We start from the raw sequence: 24271 nt of genomic DNA on the forward strand, positions 1-24271 counted from the left end.
GGAAACTTAATCATAGTGGGATTTGGATGATGGGAATAGTCCCAAACTGGATGAATGTTAAACTAGCCTATGAGGAGAAGTTGTCAGGTTTTGCAGCCTTGTAGCATTAATCAAATATGTGGTATCACTATTTCTTATAAGAAATACTCAAACACAGTCCTAGCATCAATTGCTGTAGAAGGCAATCAGAAATATAGATTACACTTTCAGAAATTATAAACTATGAAATAAGTTTATTGGGAAAAACCTGGGTTTAGACATCTCCCCTGTAGTATAATACTATTTTACTTTTGAAAACTTGACCACTTCAGAATATTTGAGAACAAGTAAGTTAAGTCCATCTTGAGTAATACATTTTGGTTTCTAGTACAGTTTTTATCTATGCATCATGTAAAACAAACTTCTTACTCTTCGTTATACTTAAATATTTGTACTGAAGGAAAGTGCATTTAAGCAGTTTTTAACTGCATTGATTACTCATTCATTTGATTGGTGTAGAAAGGTGCTTTAGTTTGGGGAGGTTGAATACATATTATTATTTTCTATTTTTCTGTAGTTTCCCTAATAAAAATACTGAACATAAAAGGAGACCAGATCTTTCTTCAAGCCTTGAGTGAAAAGAGAGGTGTGGTCCGGAAGGGGCTCTCATGACTTAAATCACTGCCCCTCAGTGTCTCAAAATATTTAAATCCTATGAATTTGTGATTTCAGTCGAACAGTAATGTTGCAACCTCAAAACTGATAATATGTTCAGTTATCTTGAGATGAACTCCACAATTCTTCATTAGGCACACTGAATTCCCTAAAGGTTTTGTCTGAATAAGTACTTGATTATTGGGCTGTTTGTTGCAGTTTTCATCAGGAATCAAGCCATAGATAGTCTCTCAACTCTGAGCAAACCCTCAAAGGCTTCATGGATGCCCTAAACCTCCCCTATTCCTGTCATAGTTCTAGTTGTTAAACTGTGGTTGAAAGTCAAATAATGCTTTCTGCTAAGCATCCGACTCTTATCATAAAGGAGGTAGTTTGATATTTGGTGGTAGTTTTAGCATAAAGGTTTTATGTAGGTAGCTTAACAAAAAAGCTTAAAGGCCGGCCGAAATTTGCTGTCAAGTTGCAAGTGCTCTGTAACCGTTACGTGAAGTAGTACTTAAATCGCATTTGTTTTATTGAGATAGTAGGACTCGTAGTTTGAAGCAGGCAGAGCTTAACTGATTTATTAATTCTTCCTTCCAAAATATATGTAAAAATTTGCCACCATTTTTGCTGCCAACAGTGCTCTGAAGACTATCTGTACATATATACATACATATTTCCAAACTTTTTGTAACTTAGGCCTTTGTGGGAAGGTTGAGAGGGCTAGTGGATGGAGATCATAATGTATTTGTATCCCTCTTATGAATGAACTGTTACTTAGCAACTTTGTAAATCCATGATGTGATTTTGTGTTTGGGGGTACATCTGAGGGAGTACCTGGTAAAAAATACGTATACTCCCCCCCGTGCATGGCAGGGCTCAGGCCTGAAGAGCAAGTATTTCATCTTCTTGCTTTGGGTATTTTTAGACTGGTTATGTGGAGATAAAAATTTATTCTTTTTTCTTCCCCTCCACTTGTGGCATTCATCAGTTGTTTAGGAAGTCTGTTGATATTTTTTGAGGATGTTGCAGTGGCTGGCAAAGTTACTAAATGACCTGAACTACAGAATTTGTAGATGGAAGAGGGAGGCTTTTTTTCCTGTCTGATCTTGACCAGATTTTTTCAAAGTTTCCTTGGCCTCTTCAACAGTGCTTTGCTATAAATCAAAACAAATGAAATTGAACAAACAGTCAATAAAAATGCATGTCCCAGGTTCCTCTGGCAAAGCGTATTAACACCCTGTTGGATGCTGACAATTCTTCTTCACTGCGACCTCCAAGATATTCAGCCTCTACTTCATGCTTTCCAAATATCATCATTTCCATCTATCAAATTCTAGGTGGGTCATTAGTAAATGTACAGTAGTAACTGTATAGTCTGTAATGCTAGCATTTTAAGCTTTTCTCAGAGTAAGAGATCTATGTTAAAGTTGAAATGCTTCTCAGAGAGCAAGTGGTATTTTCCCATCTTTTTTTGTTTTTATTGTAACATGCATTTGAGATTGTTTCAGGTGACACTCATGAAATGGAGTGATCTTTCAGGTTGTCAAGAATCAAGCTGTTCAGGGTTTTATAGGTTAAAACCAGTATTTTTTTTAGCATCATTCGGAAACTGGTGGTCATTGAGGGTACATCATGGAACAGTAGAGTCATGTGTTTCTCAGCAGGGGATGCTGCTTAATGATGGAACTGCAATGTCCTGAATGTGGAAGGAGCAGACCTGCAGTGAAGGACTGGTCTCTTTCTACAGTGTGAACAGGGAACTGTTTTACTCTGGCTTTTACAAATGAATTAATTATTTGGAATAAGATCCTTCCTTCACTCACCGACATTTTCATTTTTTCCTGCAGTATCAGAAATGGACACTTCAAGATGATTTTTACAAGTCTGTCGACTTGAAGGGGCAATTAATGTAACCACATATGAAGTTAGAGTGTTTGGAAAGGACAAAAATCCTTTTACTAAAGATCTTGGAAAAATATTTAACTTTCTTGAAAGCAAAGACAAATAACTACTATATTAATCTGATTATATTTTTCAACCAAGTAAATAATACTTAGATGTCATGGGAGATTCATTTAGCAATAGCTTGGAACCCTCAGTAAGGGAATGTGTGTTATAGTAATGTATTTATGGAAGTAATACATAATGTATATTTAGAATAATAGTTTTCAGTAACAAAACAATCAGAACTTGATCAAAGCAAAAAAAATTATGTTGTGTCCATGTACATCCATAACTTTTTTTCTGAGGTAAAAAGGTTAGGTACCTACACATGCATAGGTATTCAGAACTCTGCCATGATTATTTCTGGGAGCTGTACAAACACAAAGCTCTTCTACTACATTCAGATAGTGCATGATAAAGTGCTTTCTAAGGTTAGTGAGTTTGTTGGTTTTGTGGGTTCAAATTCAGAATTAAAAGTGATACATGGAAAAATGATATGGTACTGACTGAGTAGCACACAGTATTGTAGTCCAGTGTTGGAAATGTATATTATAAAACCTGAATGTAAATGTTACATCACTTTGGATGTAACCTAGTGTGGATTGTACCTAGGAAAACATGTGTTTTGTTTTGTCAGAATTACTGTTTCCCTCTGGTGTATTTGCCTTTAACTGAATTCTGCCCCATGATTTTTTTTTCTTATTATTTGCATGGAATTATGCTCATGCTTTTTCCTCTAAGCAAATACAAATAGCATTGTACTCCTGCTGTGATTATTATGCATAACACCTCTGACTCAGCAGATCAAAAGTTATGTTTATTGGAAAACAGAATTAACATTTTATACTTTTTTTTAAGACCACTTAAAAATAGCTGTGTCAAAAGAGATTATGCTTTTAACACGCTAATCCACTAAGCCATCATACATCATTCAGTAGGCAATGTTTTTATTCCAGGCAGCTACCTCTTACTAGAGTCCGTCTGAAAGGTTTCAGGTTATCACAGAAATATACCCATAAACTTGACTACTTAAGGAGAGAGGCTTCTTTAATAGAATGCATAATAAGTGCATTATCAAATTGCAGCCTTTTTTCCAAGAATTGTTTTATATGTCAGCATGGTTTGGCCTGCTTTAAGGCATTCTGGTTATTCGAGACAAATTGTTGATTAAAAATGGCATATGCAAAAACCTTTTCTCAGTGTGGGGGGGGTAGCAATTCCTAATTTTGAGGTAGAATATTATGTTGTGATAGCCAAATACCTGAATGGAATGCTAAACTGATTATGGGAAAGATAGAGTAAAGGAGGATGAGAATTTATGCCAGTTGGATTTGGAGGCTCTGAGATTCATCTGGATTTGGAGACTTTGAGATTCATCGGGATTAGTAGTTTCAATTGCTAATTTTGCCCCATGTTCCTCTACCACTTTGTTTTCTGAAGTTATATGTTCCTTATTCAATTTTTGTAATTGCATACTGTCGCTGTGTAAAGAGTCACCCAAATGTGGGAAACAGCAATGCTGACTTGGCAGAAAATTCTGTGAAGTGCAAAAAATGCAACAAAAAAAATACAATACATTCTGCTTTATCTTTGACTTCAAAAATCTTAGATGTTACTCGTAAGAACAGTAGATAGTGTGTGTTAGTCTGAAATTTGACTGTAGGTTGACTACCACTGTGTACATCAGCGACTAGAATTTTTTAGGTATTAAATACCAGTACAAGGAATTTGCTTGTACTTAGCTGAATTACAGTGCAAAGTTTGCTGAAACGGCTTAGCAATAACCATTTTCATTTATTTTTACAAGTGCTAATTCAGAATGGTACAACATGAGTGGAAAGTTTAGCTAGTTGTTACTACTTGATACTCTATTCTGGCTAGTTATGGAGCTCTATTTAATGTTATCTGACAGATTAGAGTATTTAACTTGAAAGCGTGCTGCTGCTCGACTGGCGAGCTGGGACATTGCCTACTGTGATTTCCTACTGGCAAGAAGTCTGTAAAGACCATTTTAAGGCAAGCTTGGCCGTACTTGAAACTAATAGAGCTAGGTAAGGTTTGACATGCTGCTTTCTTCTTTAGCCACACTTTTAGTGTGGCTAAAGAAGTGGCACACCTTTTGCAATATGGGCCAATACATTTTTGAACTGGAGAAGTGTGTTTCATATAATCTAAAAGACTCCTCGGTTTCGGTGGCATTAGCCCTGTACCTTGAAGTATGGTTCTGTGGGGTTTTTGTCACACTGGTAGTCCGTGAACACGTATGACCAGAGCATAATACGTTGTGGTGTTGATCACTTCCATATACAATCATCTGCAAAGAACAGTGCCATAATGAGACACAGGGAGAATATGGGAAAGAAGATAGTATGTGTTATAGAGTAAAGTGAAACATCATAGGGCCTACATGGAGGATGCAGTGACAGTCCAAAGAAGATTCTCCTCACAGTGTTTTGCTGTAAGGCTGTGTACTGTTTGTATGTGATAGTACTTCCTACGTAGTGCCTATAGATTATGTTAATAAATAAAGTATTTTCAACAAGGAGTTTTATGTATCAGTAGACAGGAGTTCTGCATGGAAGTAACTATGCCAGTCTTTATGTAAATTGTTTTTAAATAGACTGTTGAATAAGGTGGTGTTCCAAACAGTCACAGTTTAAAATCCTGATAAGGAAGGAGTTGTTGTAAAGTGTTTTGTACCAAAGCTGTATACTGGACAGTCCTGGCAGATGGAGCTCTTCATTCTTCCAGGGGTGGATTTTCACTGAACAATAAGACGAAGTTACCTACGTTTGAACTGATTCCTGAAGTTAGCCTAACTGGAGTGAAAATGATAATGCTGAAAACCAGTACATAAATCACTTTGTGGAGCTGGGTTGTTAACTGCATTAGTAAAAAATATGTTCTTTGACTCACCGGTTTAAATTAAAAAAGAATAAAATGCCTAGAGAGTTTTGTGTGTGATTAGGATAGGGTATTACTCAATTTATATGTATGGCCAGTGCGGAAACAGAGAATGTCTCTAAATTCAGCAAGTGGTGTGTGTTGCTCTAAAGGCAGCAAGTGACTCATGTGACTGTCTTAGCAGCTGGGCAGCAAGGTTAGAGAGCTACTATGTACACATTCCCTTACTGAGGGGTCCAAGCTATTGCTAAATGAAGTTGTATTACTGCCAACAACTGAATAGCGGGCATAAGAAAATATAGTAAATAAGTGTGTCATCAGGTTAGTGCAGTAGTTATTTCAGACAGTCGTTAAAGTGAAGGGGGAAAAAAAAACTTTTCCAAGATTCATATTTAAAAGATTCTTGTCCTTTTTTCAAACGCTCTAACTTCATATGAGATTACATGTTAATTGTCCCTTTCAATTTGCAGATTTGCAAAAGTCGTCCTGAAATGGCTGTTTCTGACACTGCAAGAAAAAAAATGAGAATGTTAGTGAAGAATCTTATTCCAAAGAACTCATTTATTTGTAAAAGTACTAGAAATATGCTTGTATCATGAAGTATTTTGATTTGAACTGAAATTGGCAAAGCACATACTTCTTGGTCACTTGCTAATTTGAAGACTTATTCATGATGTTATTCCTCATGTATTTCCTAATTGTAAGAATTTGTGAAGTTTGTTCCAAATTGTCTTTAAGTTTTCCTGGCATGCCAGTATGGATTAGTGGAATATGTATTCTTTTTATTTTTTTTAAGTTTCCCTAATCTAATTTTTTTTTCACTCAGATACTTGCTTTTCTTAAGAAAGTTGCTAAACATTTGTGAATGCTTTGTCCTGTATATATATGTATTTACAGTTACACATTGATATTTCAACTGTTATTTATGGATGTAAACTCAAAACTATCACCCTGTCAAACACCTCTTTAGGTAACCCTCATAAGAACTCCTTTCAGTCTGGAGGACTGACTAGAAGACATACGCTTGACTGTTGCAATCAAGTAAATTGATACAGAAATCAAGAAGACATGAATGTGAAGCTCCTTAGTGCTATTTATAGTGTTAACTTTCAGACCGTAATTATGTCTTAAAGATGAGAATATATTTACCAAAGAGGACCTTTTATATTTAAAACATCAAGACAGATGAGAGGTCAAGCCCATGATAAATTACTTATAGTAAAAGAGGACCAGAAGACTCTGTGTTCCTAGCCACCATCGCTGCATCCACTGCCCTCAAAGAGATTAAATTGGTTGTTATTCTGCTTCAGGTTTTCTGGATTTCTGCTTTCTCTCTTTTCCTGACTAGTAATGACTTGTTTCCCATCTTGTTACTCTTTCATATTTATTCCAAGTTTGTGCAGTTTTCCTCAACAACGGTTTTCATTTGTATCTCTAAGAAAAACCAGCATAAAATAAGGTTGTCCAGAGTTGTCAGCGCATCTGAAAACTACCTTCTCAAGGTGGACCATCATTTTAATAATACTTCAAAACACCTTGTTGATCTGGCCATTTTATTTTTGCATGTGTTTAGATTTCTTCATAATCAAGTCTCCTATTGTTTAGTATTTTGGAATCTTTGATTTATAGGAAATGTTCAGTTTGGTTTTTTTGTTTTGATTCATCCTCTCCTGAATGTTCACTACTACTTTTTTACTACCATTTTCCTGTACCAGATTGCTTTTCTACTCTGCTTTCATCATTTTTCCGTCACATATTACTCATCAGTTGCGAAAGAAAAATGTTTGTGTTCTTATTTCTGCATCGCTTAGTCTGACAGTGCTCTGTGACATAGGAGCACTAGGAATCAGAGGGATACTTGTGTATTGGTAAATAGTTACAGATAAAGCACTAGCAGATTGTGGCCAAGGATATACCTGCAAAATATGTCGATCCTCTAACTACTTGAGTGCTTCAGTGGATTCTTGTGTGCTGTTCTTAAGACATTCCTTGAGATGAGCCATCAGGAATGTCCATCTGCCAACAGAGTTTCAGGTCCTGGGTCTTGCTGCCCTGTGGTGTGTGCTGCAGCAGCTTCTTGGGCTCTGACTTCTCGCCCCCCAGGGAAGAGCTCTGCCGTAGCGCAGGCTGTGTTGAGCTGCTTCCCTTTCTTCTGCAACGTGCTCTGTTTGCTTAGAGCACCTTTTGCACAGCTGGAAGAATTATATAAAATAAACAACTGTCCTGAGAGGATATTTGTGTGAATTTGGACTTTGGCTTGTTTGTTTGTTCCTTCAGAATTACACCCAAAATTTCTTAGCCACAAATTTGTGCTGCTCCACTGAACTGAAGAGGGAAGTATCTTCTCATGGATTCTAAGGATGAAAGCTCTTAAGCTACCTCTAGCCAAAATTACAATATTTTCTTTAATAAATTTGATTTCCAAATGGCCAAGGAGAAACAACCCAGCAAGATCAGCCAAAAAAATCTCATATTTGTGTGAGATTGCCTCTTGTAAGCAGGCATGGTTTAAGAAAGGAATAGGAAAGATTCTTGTCTGATATAGTCCTTCTCCCCCTGTTCCCTTATGCCATTCTGTTCTTAGGATGGGGAATTATCATGGTGTTTGCTTCTTAGGGCTGTTAGAAAATCATGGATATTTTGAAGGAAGTTGAGGTGCTGTTTCTGATGCTATTTCTGTCCTTCTGGTGAGAGTTTCACAGTGTTACTGTGGTGGTATGTGCCACCTGCCCAATATGCTTTCCTTTCACAGGAAGACCTACAACTAAGAAGAAAAAATGGTTTGGGGGAAGTTGGTAGCTGTTTTTTAAAAAGCTCAGCCTGTGCTCTCTGACAGCTTTTCTTAGGGCTAGAGTTGCAGTCTCACTGCTTTCCTTGCACTGGGGGAGGCCTGGCAAGTTGGCTGGAAGTTGTAAGTTGATCAGAAGTGACTTTTTAGCTCTTCAGTGTCAGATATGATCTTGGTGCTTGGTTCTTTTAAGGAATGACGAGCTTCCCAGTGATGAGAGAGAATTTCAGTGGCTGCCTTTGGAAAGAGAGAAATCTTAGTTCTGGTATCCTCCGAGAAAGCAAGCCTTCTGGGGCAAGCTGAAAAGTAAAGCATGGGAAGGATCGGAGCCTAGATAACTGAAGCGCTCTTCTCCAGTAACTATAGATACTGTGGTCTTTCACAGGAGAGCAGTGGACAGGAAGAATGTTTGTTTCTAAGCACTGATGACCGAGTAAGAATAAATAGAACTAAAGGAGGCTTTCGGAGTTGTGTTGCTTTGTTCATGTCTTTAAAAAAAAAAGTAGCATCCATTTTTAGGATTCAGCGTACTAGAGGCTGAAAAGGAAAACAGCAGGCATCTGTCCTTCCCCTGACAAGCTTACAGTGTTGCTCTAAGGAGGAGAACTGAGACATGTGGAAAGGAAAGGGGAAAAAGCAGTTAAAGTACTTGCGGTTTCATACATGCACCCTGTTTAATTTTGTATGTTAATTTAACAGCAGCGGCTGACACTACTGTTTTTAAATAAAATAGTGAATTCATCTGTCCCTCATTTATACAAAACCAAATTATGTTCCTCTCAGTCATCATCATGGGTACTCCTATGCTATCCTACTTTTCAGGCCCTGGATCACTGAAGGCAAATACCCAATAGGATGCTAGTTCTCAGCGCTGTATGTATCCCGCAGATGGGAGTTCACAAGCCAGTTTGCTGGCTGGAAACTTATACATGGATCTTGACAATGGAACATATTTATACAGAGTTCTGGTATGCTCTCTAGCACATTTGATGTTTTGCTTCAGGCTCTGGATACTTTGAGAAATCCTGCCCTACAGCCACAGTCCGTACCCCCATGAAATACCTAGCTGCTTGTACATCATTTCTGACTGTTGTGATGGAGAGACACTACTTGCCCAACCTGCATCATGAGACTTGTGCTGTAAGCACCTTGCTACCAAAGCAGGAGAGCCTGCAGTGCATTTACAGGATAAAATGCAGAGTGAGAATAAAGTAAATGGCTCTTGTGGTTTTTCTGAGAGTTGTTTTTTTAGGAATCAAGTTTCTGTGGCATTTTTTGGGAGAACCTGTTTTGAGATTACTAGGCCGAGTTTTTCAAAGCCATTGTCTTCATAATCTGTTTAGAACGCGGCTTTCACTGCCTTCCACTGCAGCTGCAGGCACTAAGTATTTCTGCAAATCACTCCTTGTAGACTCATGCCAAGGACCTGGAAAATTAATGACCTCTTCTGTAGCGTTCAATTTAAATGACACAGAGATCTCTAGTAGAATCTGAGTTCTCTAGGACAGCGTTCAATTATCTGACTCAAAAGATTGGTTTCTGAATGACTAAAGGGCTTGTGGAATAAGCAATCAAGAAATTGGCCAAATTTGGGTAGAGTTCACAGGAATGACAGCTCTACCACTATCCCTGTCTAATTTCAAGTCTCCATCCCAAAGGACAGGGGTTCAAAACTCTAGGAAAAGTAGGAAAAGTCTGCCAGTCTTTTGACACAGACAAAATTTTTTTTACATTAACCTTTATTTTTTTGAAATGGCTGTACTGTGTTGAATGAATAAAAAGTGAAGAAACAAAACACTGAAGCAGACACTAACTTGTAAAATTTCAGCCCAAACAATGGCAGTTTGGCAAAGTCTGAAGTTGTCTTATGTAGAGGAGTTTGTCTTATAATGGCAAGTGTTTGGCAGCATGGTGAAATGTGATCCTACTCATTCTGCCAATAGTAAAATATGCTGGATTTGAGTTAACATTTGTACCTACTGACAGCAGTGTCGGTTCTTGTGTAAATTAACAGAGGAATTGTCCTGCTTTCAAATCATGAGTTATTCGAGAACTGTTATTGCAGGTCTTAGCAGCCCAATCAAGGCCTGAGATGACAAATAGTACTTTTAATCAACCTGATAAATGCTGATTAAATTCTGTTTGCATTTTATTTAGTAAGAATAATTACACTTGTGTGCATATCAAAGCCTGGTGTTCTGTTTCTGACAGTGGCAAAACCAAAGGTGCGGTGAAAGGCACAGGAGCAGGGCAAGCGTGTAGGGATAGCTTTCCCAGAGTATTCTCCTGATCTGCAATAATTTGCTTGTCAAAGGCTTCCTGAGCCAGATATGGTGGGTTTGTATTTACTAACCCTTACTGGACCCTTTCCATGAACTTTTTCCTGTGACATCTTGAGCCTTTGTCAACTCTTAAGTGTCTAAACACCCTGTTGCAAGGAGTTCCACAGCAGAAATTCCACAGCAGAAATGCAAGGAGTTCCACACAGAACAGGTACATTTCCTTCTTGGGCCTGTGTCTTCATCGTTTCACTTCACATCTCCAGCTCTTTTATTGGAAGAGGCAGTAACTACCAGGCTGTTCAGCTTTGTCTGTCCGTCTGTAGCCACTTCAGTGCAGGTATGCCTGCATGCCGTTCAGTTGCATCTCCCTTATCTACGTGTTTATTGATTCTTTCGGAGAACTCCACTTACTCCATAGAGCTTGATTTCCTTTTCCAAAAGTTGTGTTGCCTCTTCACCAATATGTTGTGTTTGTTCATGTGTCCTCCCACCCTTCCCCGCCCCCCTCCGTTGTTATTCCAGGTTTGTGCTGGCTTGCCTGACGTAGAGACATCAGGCTTACTATCTGTAGTACTTCGGTGGACATTGGGAATTGTTAGGAAAGAAATAAAACAGGCAGCAATCTGTGGTGTGTCTGTCTCCTGAATACTGTACAAAAGATATATGTAGAATGGAGAAAATACAGGACAAGGTGATGAATATGAACAAACTAGTGAAACAGCTTCCATGCAAGGAATGTCTAAGTCGGCTTAGACTTTTCAGCCTGGTAAAAGACTACAAAAGGGAGAATACAATAGAGGTTTCATATCATAGACAGGGGATCATAAAGGAATCATGAGTGGCATAGATGAGATGAAGGAAGAGCAAAATTATTAACTGAGAGGAAAGAGGACTAGTGGGAGATGGGTTCAGAACAAGCTAAAAGAAAGCAGATGTGAATAAAATGTGAAATTACGCTGTGGAACTCCTTGCCGTGGGATGTTCTGAGTAAAAAAAAGCTTGCATGGGCATAAGAGGGGACTGCCAAATTAGTGGAAAAGAGGGCTATTAAATCTATCTAGTGCAGAAAGTCCCTATCACAAACGTTGATATTTGCCCAAAATACTACACGCTGGCCGCCTTCATGATCTGCTCGTACTGGAGCAAGGCTGCTGGTCTAGATGGGCTTCTGCTCTGACCCGCTAGGACCATCGTTGTGTTCCGATGAGAATTCAGGGACCCAGAACTGGAACAAATCACCCAGAGCTGGAACAAATCACCCTGGCTGAGCCAAATGCCTTGCTGTCACAGAAACCATGTCTGTCTGTGAACCTATATAGCTCCTAGTTACATTTTTTCCTCTCTTCACATCCCTATCTTCTGACATGTAAACTTAAAGCCAGTGTTTTGTTGGCTAGGAACCCTTTTAATTTCCAGCCTAAACTTACTTATGATAAGCTTACACTTATTTTTTGTGCGAGCCCTGCTGATTTTCTCATTGGTGTACTTAAGACATTTTGTTTGGGTTTTTTGTTTGGTTGGTTGGGGTTTTTTGTCAGATGTTTTGTTGTGCTATCCCAAATAAATTTTTTGTGAATATGTATTACCAGATTTATACATGGTGTTCTCAGCAGGATCTTGGTAGTCCGCTGTAGTGTCATCTGTATGTTCCTTTCTGCACTGGAAATACAGCTGCTTTTTTGAATCATTATATTTTCTTTCTTCTCAACCAGCTCTCTTTAGTGACTTTTACTAGCTGCTTATAGGATGGTTATACACAAACTTTTTCCTTCTCTGCTACTTCCAACTAACGATACGTCACTTTTCAGCAGAAACCACTAGTCTCTAAGTGCGTTACTCTGTCCTTTGTTGTTATTTTTCATCCCATTTCTGTCGCAGCTGTCCTTAAGATTTGTTGCAGGTTTTCTTGTGTGTTGTTTCAGTCTGCACTGTACTTCTGGTACCTCCTAGTTTTGTATTTTCTACACATTTTGGTAGTGCTCACTTAAAGGCATAAAAAAAAATTTAAATGAAAATGTTGAATCAGAAAAGACTGAAGACCAGTCGTGGCAGAAGTCCATAAATAACATCCTTCCACCTTTCAGAAAGAGATCTGTTGTCATCTCTTCTTGATCTGCTGCTTTTCCTGCCATACTATTCCTGAACTACCCCCTCTCTTCTCAGCTCAACAAACTACTGCTCAGGTGGTAATGTATCAGGTTTCTTACTGAGTGAGACTAGCACTGTTGTGCTTGCTTTATATAAAGACTATTTTGTCATTTTGAAGAAAAGTTGGATGTTTGACATGGTTCAACTTTTAAAAATCGTGTTACGTTTTATTTGATTTTCTCTTTACCTTCATGTTTTTATTCTTTCTTTGAAAACATGCTCCAAGCAAGAGGCCATGCTACCATCATAAATTGTATGTCCAGATAACTTTTCTCCACCTTTCCTCAATATTGAAATGAGGCAAAAAGTATTTATTTGGATTTGATGCTGTTCTGAGACTCTTCCATCTCATCACATGGCAGCCTTGCTTCCTGTTAAATCAGAAGATAGAATTTCAATATGAAAGGTAATGTTATTTAAGTATAGTAGATACTTTTTTAAATTCACCTTTTAGAAACCCCTGTGTTGGTCTCTGTGGTTGATAGCCATCTCTGGTGCAGAGGACTGGAAACTTCTACCTTATTTTCACTGTAGTGGGAATAGTGAGTTGAAACAGTTGCCCAGTCCTTCTCTCTGTTGTGATTGTAGATGTTTGGCTGACTTAGTTATGACCAAGTTTGTTCGAGGAAATACATGCACCGCCAATAATATGAACTTAGTCATTTAGTACCTCTCATCACCCCTGCTAAGGTGAGAGCATCTCACAGTGCCGTGGTACTCCATTAGTCTGTTGTGCTCAGTCTGTTCTGCCAGGTTGGTTCCCCTCGCCACCCTCTTGGACGTTGGGTCTGCAAGACGGAGGTGGTGCCAATCCCCTTGTTTAGCAGGGTGCTGAAATTTCTGCTGTTCCTGCTCAATCTGGTTAGTGCCAAGAGACCATAGGAAATCTGCGGGTGCAGTTTCTCGGTGATTTGCAGTTTGGGCTAGAGCTGTGGGAATCCCAACCTGCTCATCCCTGTACCTGAGATGGCTCTTCTCTGCCTTCTCTTGTGCTGGCACTAAGCCACTCCAAAGACTTAGACTGCACGGAAATAGTCGGCATTTTTTCTGTAGGGTTAATTTGACCATTTTAGGTCTCTAGGGTTAATTTGACTGTTTTAGCTCTCTGCCCTCATACACTGCGTGGCCAGACAAGCACCAGTGTGAGAAGGAAAAGGAGGAAGAAGCACCGTACCTTGAACTGTTTCAGTGGAGTGGAGGCACACTCAAAATAACTAAGCTCTGGACAGGCTGACAGAGTGCTGTCCTGTGCTCCATTCAACACGACAGCTGGACAGATGTGTCCATCTCCAATTCCCAAAGCCTTAGCCAAGGTGCTGTGCCAGAGCTGTTACCCCACCTCCGAGCTGCTCACGGGCGCTTGAGCCTGGCACTGCTTTTGCCACACAGCCCGGCCTCCAGCAAGGAGGTGGCTTGTGTCCAGCCAGCTTGGGGTGTTGGCTGGGCACGGCTGCCTCTGCCTGTGGTCGACCCAGAAAACAAGGCGCTTGCTTAGGTGAGTTACCTGATTCTGGAGATAGCTGCTTTGCCTTTGGGATTGGGTCCAGAGATGAGAAGGTAACTGCTGAAGCTGCTTGCCAAGGCAGCTATCAAATCTGATGAGGGATCAGGCCTTGAGGTTAACTGGCAGCAACTATTTGTACTATAGTCATATCCATGCTGAGTGATTCTTCAGTGTTTTGTTTTGTGTTGGTTTGGTTTTGTTTTGTTTTGTTTTTTAAAAAAAAGTGATGTCTCACAGTGCTGGTTTCTGTGACCCTGTAATTCAAGGGAAGTATCAGCCCTCGTGTTTGTGAGTACAGCCTTTTGGGTACAAACCCTAAAGTTTTGGTGACAACTGTGGTAACAATGAGACTGAAATACAGATATCTGACACGTTCTCATGTTCCCGTTTGGGATATAGCCTCCTCTGAAAGCACCCGCCTACTTTGCTAAGGAAACAAATGATTTCAGAAAGGGACGTGTTGAAATCATCAGGCCATTGTACCTGTTTTGGTAGTGTTGTGTCGTTTTTCTTAGCTGTTCCTTTGCGTAACCCTAACTCTTTTTGACCATTTTGTACCTGGCCCTTTAGCAGATGTTTCCCCCAGCACTAGTCGTGGTGGCAGCTTGCGCTAACTGGCGGGGCTGGGAGAGAGCGGCGCGTTTGAGGAGAGGGATGGAAGATTCTCATCGCTACGGGTCAGAAATAAGTGTATTGTGTGTGGCCGATAACGTGTAGCAAGTGTGGTTTAGTAAGATGAGCTTCCAGCTCTCTCTGCAGGAGAAGAGGATGCATACCTTTCTTTACTCCAGCAGATTTCTTCGGTATGATAGGAGGCAGGAAAGAAGTGTAATTTCTACAGCCAAGTTTCTATGTGTTACTTTCTCATGTGTTCTTAATGATAGAAAGCTTGCTGTCAGACGGTATTACCCAGTGTTAGCTGGTCATGAATCCACGCTTCGTGTTTACAACTATTTCTTTTGTCTTAAAGACTGCTCGTTTGTGCAGTTACAAACACTGATGGCATGGGCACGAGTCTCCACATCTCCCTTGCCTGCCCTCTGGTACTCAGATTTGGGTAAGCAGGGCAGTTGCAGTTTGAAATTTGTAGTTGTAACATTACCTGTTAGAAGTAAAGAAAAAAAAAATCCTGCTAAAACAAGTAATGTAGACCACACTAGATCTGCTTCAGATAAGTCTGTCCATTATTGTGTGCAATTAGGCCAAGTATTTTAAAGGATTAGTAGATACTATATTTTAAGAGATTGGTTAGTGGTAGGAAGTAAGGCTGCCAGTGAAATTTTTCTTCTAGAGTCCAAATGCAAAGATCTCTTATTAAAATTTATCCAGTTGTTTAGCTTTTCTTAACAGAAGGATCATAGGTCATAGAAACAAGTGCAGTATGAAATTTCAAACCCAATAGTCACCTGCTTTTAAAGAAAAATAGTAATATTCCCTCATTTTAGAAGGCAACACAGTTATTTAACTACTGCTTTGTTCTGTCAAAATATGCCCCTGTTTGTTTACACTTGTGTGTATTCTAGACTGTTTTGATTTTTGTTTTGTTAATTTTATTTTTAGCTGTAGAAGCCCATACAGGCTCCCAAGGATTTCATTGGCTTTCTTTCTAGCCACTTTTTCCTAAGAAAAGGTGACTATACCAAGGCTGTGAATAATCCTCTCTGTATTCAAATCTGTTGGACAGTGAGTGTTGCCTTGCAATTTGTTAACACTGCTGCTTTGCCTCTGCTTTGCTTCATTTCACTTTTTAGGCCCCCTTCTCCTCTTCATGGGTTTCTCCATTTTGAGGATTTTTTTACAAACTTGTCACCTGCCAGATAAAGGGGGGGCAGGGGGAAGAGATTGCTTTCTTATAGCTGTTTTATTAAGGGAGCCTTGTTGTTCCTAATCTACCTATAATTTGTCTCTGTTTCCTCTTCCTTAATTTCCTTTTGCCCCTATCTCCGAAACTCCTCACCTTCATCCTCATCACTCTTCCCTCCCCAGTCTTTGGTTTTGGAAGAAGCCGGGAGGAGTAGGTAGATGCCAGAAGAGCTCAGTTATTACTTACACAGGGAAACTTCATCCTGTCCAACAAGTATGCTATTCGTAGCCTTGAGGGATATATCTAAAGGGCACAGAGTTTCCACTCAAAATGTAAGTAGATTAGATTATGTATGCATATTTGTTGTGACTTGGCAGGTATCCCAGTGCCCGAGGTCTTAAAACATATATTTTGCTATACTCGAGGCAAGCTCGACTGCATGTTTCAAAAGATGCTGTGGAGAGATGGGAGGCTGCTGTTTGGAGTTCACAAAAGTGTTATCCTCTCTAGATCTGATACAACACAGGAATTCTGACTACTGTTCTGTCTAGTCCTGTATTTTGTCTTGATATTAGCTGCTATCAGATGCTTCCAGGGGTGGTATAATCATAAGATACAGAGAAGATCCTCTCTTATTTAACTCTCTGCTGGTTTGGATTTTGTCCTGAAAAAATAGGGTTGGTATTATTTTTTCTGAAGCCCTCTTGAAATTATATTATAATTCTGGATGAGCCAGTTATCTGTGTAAGTCTGGTCTGTCTAACTGTATGCTACCTTCTGGCAGTAAATCTCACAGGCTAATAAAAATAAAGTATTGGTGTTTATTAGTTTAAAATTTGCTATGCTGTGGTTTTATTGAATGTCTCTCACTGTCGTAAGAACAGATGAAACCATCTGAGTAAGTTACTCTACTGCTAATTATTTTAATAGTTTTATCTTGTCGTCCTGTTTAAAAAAAAAACAACATAAAAATGCAGCCCCAAAATTCAGGTGCTGCAGATATGCTGGAGGGAGCTGTGAAGTTAAACCAGCTGTATTTTATGAAATTCTGTTTGGTATGGCACTTTTCCTTATAAGGTCCAATGACCAATTGTTTTGATTATTTAGAAGGAAAAAATTCCATGAGAACTGTTACTGAAAATGACTTAACTTGGCATTAGTGATCTGTCGCTCTCTTACAGCATTTGATGCAATACTGAAGTTAGTTAAGATAGCTGAAATATCCAGTTAGCCACTGAGTGCTTCAGCTGTTCACGTGACCTGTTTATTACATTTTCTTGTAAATTGCTAATGATATCTGTAAATAAATACTCCTTCTGTTTGCAATGGTGTCTTCTTAACATCCAGGCCCTTGTAAATGAAGAACAGCCTGTGTATCTAATAGAAAGCTCGAACACTTGATTCACAGTGCACAGTGACCTATGGGCTTTTGCAGCGAGGAGCTGAAGTGATTCCTCAGGTTTTGCCATTAGAGCAATGAAACCTCTGAAGGAGGAGTGTGGTGCTGCGACTGCTAATGGGCAGTGTAGGATCTGCAAGAGTGGCATGGCTAGGGCTGCACGTTAGCAACTAGGGATGGTCGGGTCAGGTTGCAAGAGAAGGGCATACCTGCCAGAGAGGTAGGCTGGATTTAGTTAAGTGGTTTTGTTTCTTTATTTAAGCAAGGATTGGAGGTTGATAAAAATGCGCTAGCTGATATGCAGTAGATAAGAGCTGCTTTTGGTCAAAATTGCAGAGGGGTACGTGAGAGAGATGGGACCAGGACTTAGCAGATCTGAAATGTATGTCCACCTGACCCGTTCTTTTGGCATCTCAGTGGCTTAGAGAAGATACGCTTGAAAACAGTGACTACAGTTGCTCAAACCTGTTTGTGTTATCTATTAGAGTAGTCTCTTAAAGGCAGAGGATGAGGAATAATCTATTGTGGGGATTTTTTTTTTACCTTCTGCATGATATTATTCCTGTATGTTGAAAAAAAGATTTGCCCTAACAAACAGAAACTGCATGCAAAATTTACTGCGTTTTCTTTTTTTACTTCTGTTTTGCTTTTCTAAGTATGGAAAAATAGGATTCACTCAAGCAGATAATAGGTAGAATTGTCCCTTTGTGAACCTTAAAACGGAGGCAGTGAGAAAGAATGTCTAGGCTGTTGATCACTGGGAAATAATTAACAAAAACAATTTACTATGGCTTAGTCCACAGTAGGATGTTACCTTGAACACACTTCAGTTCCTCCTGCAGCATCATGTGTCTGTGCTGAACTTAATTCTCAAAGTTATATCAAAAAAGACTACTTACTGTAGTAAGTGCAGTAAATGCTTGATGTGGTGAGTTAGTTTCCACTCTAAGGTTTCTTTGGGTTAATTGCTTATAACGTGCTGGAGTTTGTGTTTCTTCCCACCTGGCTCACTACCCATGTCCTTCTTTACTCCAGGATCATCCTGACTGGAGGTACATGCTCCGTACGTGTTGTCAGGTAGCCAAGAGTGCTGCTCTTTGTGGTGGGGGTTGTAAGGAAGTTGGTTGTAATGATTGATTAGCTTTGAAGAGTCTGCCAAAGCTCTGGTGGCCTCCGGTTCACGTATGTCTGACCCTACTCAGATACGAATCGTTACGGGATGGCAGGTACAGGTCACTGCCCACATAAATGAAAGCGAGAGAGCACACCTGGACCTGGCCTCGGGGATGAATCAACACAAAGGACCACAAAGGATGTAGCAGAAGAGGAGGAAATACAACGGGATTCTTGATCAGTGCCCTCATACGTGCTCTGGGCTGTGGTTTTGCAAGTGACATTGCCACCGCATCCAGGAGTGATTTATTTCCCCCTCCCGCCCCCGGATGGTGCACAGTGCCACAGCAGAGGCCTGAGGTAACCGGGTAAAAACCCAGCAAATAAAGGTCGGTAGCCTCACCTATGCTGTAGTGTCCAGCTGGGCCTGGGCCTGCTGCAAGCACTGTGACTCACCAGACATGAACAATACCCAAGAAATGTCTACAGGATCCTGCAGAGGCTGGAGGAGGAAGCCGATCCAGTAAGTATTGCATGCCCAATTGCACAATAACTTCACAGGAGGGTTTAAACTACTTTTTCTGGAGCGGAGCTCTCTGGCTCAGGTAGCAGCCTTCCCCTTGCCATTTAACTTAGGCGTTCTCAAACTTAGATCAGACTCGTGTTATATTTATTTGCTCTGGGCTCCTCATCCACCCAGATGTACTGTCACTCACGGGCCACCTCTGAACTTCTGCACTCCAGCTACTGTCCCTACATCTCTTAATTTCTCTTACCCTCTCATCCAGAGTAACAACCTTTACTGTTGGTATCCCCCACCCCAAAAATTTGCATGTCAAATCCAGCAAATTCTGTTCAGTCTTCACTCAGCTACCCTTGCCTAGTTACCAGTCCTGCTGTACTGAAGGACTTTTCAGAAACTTTACCGTGTCCACTCCCTTGTACCTCCACGTCTTTTCCTTCCCCTTGTTCTCTGCGCTCTCTACCCTCTGTGTAAGAAATCCATCCCATGAGGAGTGGCATCAAGTTATCTTCACTGCCCAAGTCTTCGCAGCTCTGTCCTGTAGCTACCTTGCCCTATTTGGGAAGCCTGCAGATCTCTAGAAGGAGAGAGGTGACCCTGCTCTTGGTGCCAATGTCACCATGGAGCACTCTGCCTGCTCCCTGCCTGCCTTGGGGAGCCCTGGGGCTGTGGGGAAGGCACGAAGCAGCCCAGCCCAGCTCAGCTAGACACAGCAAGGAGCATGCCCGTCCCAGCTGAGCCGGAGCCACGGCACAGCTCACCTCCATGCTCCCTGGAGCTCAGCTCCTCGCGTGGGTGCAAGGGGAGAGAGTTTGAAGGCTGGAGGGAACGCTGTGTTCGCAGGGATGCACAAACACAGAGGATGGATGGCGTTACATGGGGCTCTGTGTTTCCTCCTGCTGCTGCCTACACCCCTGCCCATGCAATACGTCCTTCAGTTTCACAAGTGCTGGTTTGCCTTCCTCCCAGTCAGTGTCATCTGTCACATCTGTGGTGCTGAGTCAGGGCTTTCTCCAGTACCTGACTCCACAAATACAAGAGCTCTTGATCACATCGATGCTTTTGCGTTTTTCATATTGCCTTTTCCTTTTTTTTTTTTTTTACTCTTCTTCCCCTCCCTGAAGTGGCATCCTCTCATCTGTCTCACTTTAAAGCTTTAACGGTACATTTCTTTGCTGTTCCAAGTCCCCAACCTGAGTTGCACTTTTCTGCCTCCTTTCGCAGCTGATTTGATCTCCTCTCATTTCCTCCTCACTAATCACAGCCTTCCCCAGCTTTGGTTATGCTGCCCCCCTGCTCCAGACCTTAGTCATGCTCGGTGTTTATAAATCTTAATGCAGTCGCAAATATAAAGCTGGGCTGTCACGGAGTTTCATTAGCATGCTCAATCTTTGCTGAGGGTGAAGTACACAAGGAAGTTTGAACTGCTTTGCTGTTCTAAAACTTTTATTTAGTAGAGTGAGCTTGTCTATATGTTTCTTGATTTTGCAGTGTATTTTACAGTAATTTTTTGGAGTGAAAAGTGTGGGAGGGAGGTTTGACACAAACATTGCAGGTAAAGGAGGTGTTGGGTTTTCTCCTCTTTTTTTCTTTTTCCTTTTTTCTTTTTTTCCCCTTTTTTCCCCTTTTTTCTTTCTTTTTTTCCCCTTTTTTCTTTCTTTTTTTCCCCTTTTTTCTTTCTTTTTTTCCCCTTTTTTCTTTCTTTTTTTCCCCTTTTTTCTTTCTTTTTTTCCTTTTTTCTTTCTGTAAGCAATTCTCCTTTAGCACTTCTGGATCAAGCTTGTTGATAGGTAGCCTTGCAGTGTATTATCACAGTTTGCCTGTTGTCTTTATAAATGAGGCCCTTAAGTCTCCCAGGAATTGGCTAGGGAGTAATATCCTTCAGCATGAGGCCAGCTAGTTGCACGTGTGCTGTTACAAATGTAATGCCTACTGTTTTGGTTTTTTTAAAAAAAAAAACAAAGGCGGAACCCTTTATACTCAAATGCCTATCCAACAGTGTCTGACCATTTCAAGTTTTGAAACAATAGCAAACAACTTACTCCATTACGTATGTCCCAGAAAAACCTACAACAGCATATGTAGTATGTGGAAGTAATTTGGAAGGCATCTTGCAGTTTTGAAAGGAACACGGTGAAATGAAAAGTTGGGGGAAAGAATTTGTATGTGGTCATGAGGGAAGAAACTAGTAAAATAGAGTTTGTAATGAATGGGGTGACTAGTAACATCGTTATTTTTTCTGATTTCTCTTAGCACATAAAAAATCTGCAGCCCATATGAAGAGGGGAATTATTAGCTAAAAGATAGCCATCAGATTTCAGAAGATAAACGAAAGGTGGATCTGAACCTTGAAATTGTCAGCTCAGCTCAGCAGGAGGTTGCAAAGGCAGAGTGGTGAAAGGAGGGTTTCCTGGAGAACTCCCAGAAGATTGAAATGGATTATGCGATTCTGGAAGGGGACAAGAAACAGGCAATACAAAGGTGCTAAACATAAACAGTTGTAACAAAACACTGGTCAAGCACTTTACCTCCAACACCCTGTAAAACATAGAAGATATTCCATATTGAGACCACTATGTCAGTTGAGCTAATTAGAAATGTTGCCTGACAGTATTCAGGATCTTGTGTATGTCATCTAGAGGAGCACTCCTGGCACGACCTACTTTGTTTTTAAGGTCATTATTTTTTCATTGAAAAAGCACCATCAGCTACATCAGTAAATAAATCCATTTTCTAGACACCTGTCTGAAAAATAATTGAACACACGACTTGTAAAACTCATCTCTTCACAACTTCTTAAAAATAAAATTAAACTAAAACGTACCTTTTGATTGCAAATTTTTTGCTAGCCTGCAGCTACTTTGCCACAGCGTGAAAGGAGCTCAAGCGTCTTGTTGGAGAGCACTTAGAGGAATACATTCTCCGGGACTCACAAAAGCATCTCCATTTCATGTTTCCATCTGCCCTCCAGGATTTTTTCCCATAATGTGCATGAAACATTGATGCATACCATACAGTCATAAGACTATTTTTATTCCATCTTTTTGTCACCATCTTCCTTCCACCTTTCTGGAAGCCTGCCCCACTGGCAGTGTGCAGCTGTTCAAGGCAAAGTCTTGAATGTGTTTTTCTCTGATTACTTAATGTAGGCTTGGAAATCAGGGAAGCAGAGTCCACTAAGTTGCTTTAAAAAAAAGAGGAGAGCTCTTAAATGCCCTGGTGTCTTGGACTGTGGAGAACAAAAATGACCTTGCAGGTCATAGGTCTTTCATCATAGGCCACCCATTATTAGTATTGGTGACTGCTTACTGTGATAAACTCTGTCCAGCAGGACCATGAAGGAATATGCCGTCGTGTTGATAAAGTCTTAAGCCTGTGTGTTTTGGGAGGTGGAGCTGGGGTAGAGTAGGGCAGCAGATATGCCTCTCACGACCTGCTTCTGTGCCAGTAGGGAACCCTATCCCTTCAAAGCTATCCGTGACCTCCTGTGCATTGACAGACATGGAGAAACCTCCTCATGCTACTCTCAGCCTTCCTGACTTGGTTGCCCTGCCAATAACAAGCTGATTACCTTGTGATTTAATGGTAAAGTTGTTTGGTGACTACATCGTTATGACATTTCATCAGGCTGACAGGAGCTCCCAAATAGGTTTTCTGTTGGTGCAACTCCAGGGCAGAATCTGTGTGGACTCCTGGCAGGTTCTGCCTTTGCTGCCTGAAACTAGTAGTTGCTGCCAGTCACCTGAATCCAAAAATTGTACTCCAGGTGACTGTTCTGGATACTAACTGCCTGGCTTCATCTCCCTCTGCTGTGTTCAGTCGTGTAGCTCTAAATTATGCATGACTGCTTTTAATTGTTCATTAATCTGGCATCACATCTCAGAATTCATAAGATGTGCATCCCAAAATGTGTTGCATGACAGACTGAAGCAGAGCACTGTAAATGAACCGCTCAACACGCTGAATGGGAGATGGGAACAAATGCAGAGCTATGTACTTACCTCGTTAACAAGGATGTTCTCATAGCAGAATGGCACGCAAACACTCTGTGAATGGGGTAAGCTGATTAGGTGTATGCTAACATCATTGCATAGGCAAAGCTGATATGTATGAACAGAGTCAGAAATACATTCAGTGTCTGTGCTGTGCAGGTTCTGAAAGGCTCACTGATAACAGCTTTGAAGGGGGATTTGCTTTGGCATTACCCTAAGTATTCTGCATCTTCAGTTATCCTTTCCTAAGGCTTTTGTGTTATAGCTCATAAGGTCATTGATACAGTCATCCAGCATCACAGCTGTAGCAGCAGTAGCAAAGGCCATCATGACTAAACATGACACTTTTTATTTAATGTAAAGTTACAATAATCTATGAAGTATTTTCTTTTCAGATAGAACAGCAGTTCCTCGGCTGCAGAGTGTATTGGAAGATTAGCAGCTGCTTGGAAATTGGGCACTCTTTCTTACTTGTTGCCTTTCTCTGGTGGCTGGGATAAGAGGCAGAGGAGACAGGGCAACCAGGATCAGCATTTTAATTGGAATAGCTTCAATAAATCATATGAAAATCCAAGGTTACGAAAAAAGCAATGCCAAACCCTGTCACAGTTTTTGCCCCCAGGCAATGTTGTTCAGGCAGCGTGATTCAGGGCAGGACTGGGCTTCCGCTTATTACATTCTTTGGACAGCTGTGTAGAGTTACCACCTACACCCGGGATGCAGCATGTGTACTGGGGAGACTACCCTTTCTCTCAGTCACTTTATTTCTGTCGTTCACGAGTTGTCATTTTGTCCCAAATGTGAGCTTCCCAGCCATCTAACCTAACCTCATGAGGCAAATCTAGCTTTCCTGTGAAGGGTCTTGCCTATTACAGTCACTTCAGCTTCTGTGTGGTATTGTGATTTTTCAAAGACTTCTTGCCACCACCTTGCCCCTCTTATTTGAGCTTGTGTTAGCAAGACGAGTAAGTATATTCCCCCCCCCCCCCTTTTTTTTTTTTTTTGTAGCAGACAGAAATTGAGGTAGGGTAGAGGATTTCTCCAAGCCCAAACAATGAATCACTGGTTGGATTATTGTAGTCCCATGTTTTCTGACTTCTAGTCCATGCTTATTTTACAGACTTTGCTATTTAAAACCTGTCCCTGCCTTCTGGCAGTTCCTTTGTGCTGTCTGCCTAGCAGACCTTCAAGTGAAATTACTGAGCTCTTTGGTAAGTTTTACTTTTTCAGC

General features: G+C 40.6%; 1 protein-coding gene across 6 annotated transcripts in view; it reads left to right on the forward strand.

Annotated features, from left to right (window-relative positions):
* Window positions 1-24271, forward strand: part of PLAG1 (PLAG1 zinc finger) — a 52890-nt gene that overhangs the window by 8520 nt on the left and 20099 nt on the right. For 2 of the 6 annotated variants that reach the window (XR_012040880.1, XR_012040882.1), the window contains exons 2-3: window positions 18615-19048; window positions 21302-21871. The exons of 3 other annotated variants lie outside the window; for them this stretch is intronic. The gene's annotated coding sequence lies outside the window, so the exon portion shown is untranslated. Of the gene's footprint in view, window positions 1-18614; window positions 19049-21301; window positions 21872-24271 lie in introns of those variants that run through there. One more of the 6 variants, XR_012040881.1, reaches the window with a different exon arrangement.

Source organism: Ciconia boyciana, chromosome 2 (genome assembly GCF_034638445.1).
Source record: "Ciconia boyciana chromosome 2, ASM3463844v1, whole genome shotgun sequence".
In the NCBI taxonomy this organism is placed as follows: Eukaryota; Metazoa; Chordata; class Aves; order Ciconiiformes; family Ciconiidae; genus Ciconia; species Ciconia boyciana.